The sequence below is a fragment of the Acomys minous genome (genome assembly GCF_964271855.1).
Source record: "Acomys minous genome assembly, chromosome: 14".
NCBI lineage: Eukaryota > Metazoa > Chordata > Mammalia > Rodentia > Muridae > Acomys > Acomys minous.
In genome coordinates, this window is record NC_140496.1 from 30669921 (window position 1) to 30676273 (window position 6353).

A 6353-nucleotide genomic window follows, 5' to 3' on the forward strand; every position below is an offset into this window, starting at 1 on the left:
ATATTGGAAAAGCTTTTATTAGGGCAGTGGAGGGGAGTGCATGTCTTTAATCTGCAGAGGCAGAGGCAGAGGCAGGCCGATCTCTGTGACTCTGAGGCGAGCCTGGTCTCCAAATCCAGTTCCAGGACAGCCAGGGCTACACAGAGAAACCTTATCTCAAAAATCCAAAAAGGAAGGGAGGGAGGGAAAGGGGAGGAAGAGGAGCGAGAGGGAGGAAGGAAAGGAAAAAGGGAAAAAGGAAGGAAGGAGCCCATTACAAGGTACATGAGACCCACAAGATTACTCTTTGGGCAAAGATGCTTCATGAATCCAAGACATTTACATTGACAGAGTTTCTCTGTTACACAGAGCCCTGACTATCCTGGACTCTCTTTATAGACCAGGTTGACCTTGAACTCACAGCAATCTGCCTGCCTCTGCCTCTGCTGGGATTAAAGGTGTGTGCCACCCATTGGTTCACCATAGAAAAGGATAATACAGGGACAGGGAAGATAAATCAGTAGGTAAAGTATTTCCTACACAAGTGTGAGGACCCACGCTCAGTCTCCAGAGCTGACATTAAGAAAACAGGTGAGGGAAGGGGGGCCTAGAGAGAGATGGCTCAGAGGTTAAGAGCACTGGCTGCTCTTCCAAAGGTCCTGAGTTCAATTCCCAGCAACCACATGGTGGCTCACAGCCATCTATAATGGGATCTAGTGCCCTCTTCTGGCCTCCTGGCTCACATGCAGGCAGAGTACTGTATAAATAAATAATATATAAATCTTTTTTAAAAAACAGGCATGGGATACAAAATTAGCTTTAAAAAAATCAGTAGTCCTCTTATATACAAATGACAAAGGGAGGGGCTAAGAAAAAATCAGGGAAATGACACCCTTCACAATAGCCACAGATAATATAAAATATCTTAGGTAACTCTAACCAAACAAGTCAGAGACCTGTATGATAAAAACTCAAGTCTTTGAAGAATGAAATTGAGGAAGATGTCAGAAGATGGAACGATCTCCCCTGCTCATGGATCAGTAGGATCACATCGTAAAAATGGCCATCCTACCAAAAGCAATCTACAGATTCAATGCAGTCTCCATCATAATTTCAACACAATTCTTTGCAGACCTTGAAAGAGCAATTCTCAACATCAAGTAGAAAAACAAAAAAAAAAAAAAACCAGGGTAGCTAAAACAACCCTGTAAAATAAAAGAACTTCTCTGGAGGTATCATCATCCCTGATTTCAAGTTGTACTACAGAGCAATAGCAATTTAAAAAAAAAAAAACCTTCATGGTATTGGCATAAAAAACAAACATATTGATCGATGGTTTCAAATCTAAGACCCAGACATCCAACACCTATGAACATCTGATTTTTTTTTTAAATAAAGAAGCCAGAAATATAAACTGAAAAAAAGACAGCATCTTCAACAAATGGTGCCAGTCTAACTGGATATCTGCATGTAGAAGAATGCAAATAGATCCATATTTATCACCCTGCACAAAACTCAAGTCCAAGTGGATCAAAGACTTCATAAAACTAGAAACAGTGAATTTGATAAAAGAGAAAATGATAAATAGCCTTAAACATTTTGGCACAAGAGACAACTTTCTGAACAGAACACCAATAGCGTAGGCACTAAGATCAACAATTACTAAATGGGACCTCATAAAACCGGAAAGCTTCTGTAAGGCAAAGGACAGTGTCACTAGGACAAAACACCAGCCCAGAAAATGGGAAAAGATCTTCACCAACTCCACATTTGACAGAGAGCTAATATCCAAAATATATAAAGACCTCAATAAACTAGACAGGAATTGCTTTCATAACGCCGGGTGTTAACTTCTCCAACGGTTGCTCACTGAAGCTATTATAGCCCACACAACAAAATGCTGTGGTAATGAGCTGTGACGTTAGCTTTTACATAATGTAGCCACACAGACTTCAGTTATTTTGTTGTTCAGAGTTGTTTGTTTGGCTGATGCTTTGGGTTTTGTTGTTGTTTGGTTTGCTTAGCACCCTATACCCCGACCTCCACCCTGATAAGACGTGCTGAATAATTTTGAGATGTTTTGCCAGGTACCTACATAACCATAAACCCTTAGGAGCCCCCTAGTCCTGCCGTTTCTAAGCTATATAAACCCCTTTCTCCAATGTTCAGTGCTGACCTCTCAAATCCCACATTTAGGGAGAGGCAGTCAGTCACGAGGCCAGCTCTATTATGCATATATAATAAAGCATGCTATAAATTTGGCTAATTTGGGTGATGGTGTTTACTCTCATTCAGCGAGATTAACACTGTCCTCCCAGATTTCTAGCTCTCTGAGTAAAGCACACTTTAAAGATTGCTGACTTCATCTGTCAGCATTGGTAGGTGGCAGAAACTCAGATAATCTACTTACAAAACCTAAAATCCTCCTGTCTCAGCTTTCCAAGTGCTGATATTATCCGTCTGCATCATACCTAGTGTCATACTAAAGATACACACTGATGTCACACTGAAGATACACACTGGTGTCACACTGAATACACACACTGGTGTCACACTGAACACACACACTGGTGTCACACTGAGGACACACACTGGTATCATACTGAACACACACACTGGTGTCACACTGAGGACACACATTGGTATCATACTGAACACACACACTGGTGTCACACTGAATACACTCATTGAAGAGACACTGGTGTCACTCTGAAGACACACACTGGTGTCGCACTGAACACACACACTGGTATCACAATGAAGACACACTGGTGTCACACTGCACACACACCGGTGTCACACTGAAGAGACAACACCACAGTGGAGAGATGCAGAGCGCACATGATAACATCTGTAAACAAAGGGAAGCCAAGGATCTGCACAAGCTGGCAAGAAAGAATCCCATTTCCCCAAGGTGACAGGCGACAGGGATCCTAATAGCACTTTTATTTTTATTTCCAGCCTCCAGACTGGGAGAGAAATTTCTGGGTTGGTTGTTTTGTTGGTTTTTTTTTTTCCTTGTCTGTCTGTGTGTCTGAACACACACACACTGGTATCATACTGAATACACACACTGGTGTCACACTGAACACACTCACTAAAGAGACACTGGTGTTTTTTTTTTCCCTTGTCTGTGTGTGTGTGTGTGTGTGTGTGTGTGTGTGTGTGTGTGTGTGTAAAGTTCACAAGCCTGCAAAGGTCAGAAGAGGGCACTGAGTCCCCTGGAACTGACGTTACAGGAAGTTGTAAATTGCCTTGTGAGTCTAGGGACTGAACCCAGGCCTGCAGGAACAGTAAGTGCTCTTAAGCCATGTCTCCAACTCTGAATTTCTATTGTTCTAAAGTATTGGTTTTGTGGCATTTGTCACAGGAGCCCAAGCAAACTAATATAGTAGCTGTTGATTAACTTTTCCTGAGATGTTGAGCAACATCCACAGCAAACAGGGTACCAACAGACTGAAGTAATGGTGGCAAACTAATGTGTTTACTGGACTTACGGGAGCAGGGGGGATCACTTACCCCAGAGTAGCTGCAAAGTCCTAGCCCACCATGGATGTCAGTCTCATAGAAGGTGTCTTATGGAGTCCCACTTTTCGTTAGCCTTCTACCTTCCAGGCACTGCTAGCATCTTCTCGGATTACCTTCAGCTGGAGATTGAGAAGGCCAGAATCCCAGGTCAAGGTTCAGCGGCCCTCCTCCCCCAGCCCATCTTCTAGGGTGTATTAGTCAGGGTTCTTGAGAGAGAAGGACTTACAGAATGTAAGAGATGTATTAAAGTGCCTTACAGGCTGTGGTCCAGCCAATCCAGCAACGGCTGCCTATGAACAGAAGGTGCAAGAATCCATGAGGGCTGGAGAGATGGCTCAGCGCCTAAGAGCACTGACTGCTCTTCCAGAAGTCATGAGTTCAATTCCCAGCAACCACATGGTGGCTCACAACCATCTATGATGTGATCTGATGCCTTCTTCTGGCCTGCAAGTGTATATGCAGAGCATTGTATACATAATAATAAATAAATCTTTTTTAAAAAGAATCCATGAGGCTGGATGTCTCAGCTGGTTTTCAGTACACGCAGGAGTCCCAAAGAAGTGGATTCTAATGCCAGCGAAGGAATGGACTTGCTAAGGTGCAGCAGAAGGTGGGGTTCAGATTAAGGGAGGGTCTTCCCACCTCAAAGATCCAGTTGAGAAGTGGGCCTTCTCACTTCAAATGATTTAATTAAAAACATTTCCCAAGGCTGGGCGTGGTGGCGCACGCCTTTAATCCCAGCACTTGGGAGGCAGAGGCAGGCGGATTGCTGTGAGTTCGAGGCCAGCCTGGTCTACAAAAGTGAGTCCAGGGCAGCCAAGGCTACACAGAGAGACCCTGTCTCAGAAAAACCAAAAAAAATTAAAAAATAAAATAAAATAAAATAAAAACATTTCCCACAGGTGTCCCCCAGCCATTTGGGTTCTAGATAATTCCAGATGTAGTCAAAGTTGACAACCAACAATAGCTATCACAACTGCATAGTGCTAACAGCTTCCTTATCATTACCAGACTGGTGGGCTTATTTAGTTGCCATAGCAACCGGGCCAAAGCTATGTGTTTTCATTAAGGTTTCTATTGCTTGGAAGGAAAGGGTTTATTTCGGGTTACATGTCCAGATCACAGTCCATCACAAAAGGAGGGCAGGGCAGGAACCTGCAGGCAGAACCTAAAACAGAGACCTCATCAGAGTGCTGACTCCTGGCCTGCTCCTCCTGCCCTGCTCAATTTATTTTTCTCATACACCCCAGGACCACCTAGCCAGGGGTGGCACTTCTCACACTGAGCTAGGCCCCTCCCATATCAGACATCAATCAGGAAAATATCCCCCACACACACAGACTTGCCCCACAGGACAGTCTCGCAGAGGCAATTTCTCAATTAAGATCCTCTCTTCCCAGATATGTCTAAGTGTGGGTCAAGTTGGCAATAACTACCCAGCACACTCTCTATGCCAAGACAGTCACAGAACGGTCATGATATGCCAGAAAGAAAAGACTGCAACAGTGCAGGAATCTCAAGCCATTGCCCATAGGCCAAGGTCACTGAGGCCCCATATGACTGAGACAGTAAGTTAGGGCCAGACCAGATGGGCCTACCTACCATGTGACTCCACGTAGGGACTCTGGGCTCCACCATGTAACAGACCTGGCAGAAATGAACACGTCCTAAAGAGACACTGTGTCTCTGGATTTGCCTGTTGTAACACAATGGAACCCAAAGAAATGGGAATTTCTCCAGGAATCTCATAGTGAACGAAGGAAAGGGCTCCAGCTAGAGGAGCAGCTTGTCTCCCAGAAAGATTCCACGCTCTTCTAGCAAGTTGTTCACAACCTTACAGGCTGGGTCAGTGATGGGCGGGACCTAGACAGTGATGGTACAACGGCCGGCAGGACCACACCGCGACTGAGAATCCTTGACCCACTATTAGGTTATAATCTCTCTTCAGAACCCCGAAGACAAAGTTGGGGAAGTGGGAGGGGGGGAGGCTCCCTGGATTTCTTTGTCCAGCTTGCCAATGTGGCCACATTAAATAAATCTTCTTTTTATGCCTTCCACTATTAATTTCAATTTAATTTGTTTATTGAGGATGGGTGGCTGAGCCTGGTTCGGAGCATATGCTGTGGCCCCCAAGTTCAGTAACAATCACACAGGCAGTTTGGAGTGACAAGATAAATTAGTTTGTCAGGTGGTTCAATTGAATACAGATTTCTAAAGCGTGCTTGGGAAACAGCCTGTGTTCAGAATGGCTTGTCTCAAACCCATTCCTCCACCCTTTAAAAAAGTATTCAGTTTTTTTCCAAATATAATTATGAAGATTTGATGTGCAAAAGTTTCTCATTGGCCGTGAGTTGTTTTGTATTTACTAAACGAGGCCCTGTTTTTAGGCATAATCTGCTAATCTCGGTTAATCCTTCCAAGTGCCCCACAAAATACACCTGCTGTCCTCTCTGTAACAGGAACATGGAAGCATTCCCGACCTTGACAGACCTGCATTTAAGGAAAGTCCCGCTGGTGGGCAAAAGGTTGAAAGGAAAGGCACATTGTGTCTTGAAGGTTGTGGACCATTGGGGATTAGGCGGTTGGGATTCTTCCTCGGCGTCAGCCTACGACTTCCCAGCTTTCAAACTGGCACAACAGCAGCTGCCTCTGGCTTACCAAATGATTAACTGGATGCAGCGCGCTAGCACTGCGTTCTGCGCATCCTCGCACCCTGCAAGCTTCGCAGGTTTCGTAGGCGATGATTAGAGACGTCCTTGCGAGTTTTCATGACCTCCGTGGAGGCGTCGTCGTTCTACCCCAGACCGCAAGGGGCCGCTGCAACGTGACTCGCTCCCGCCGCCGAG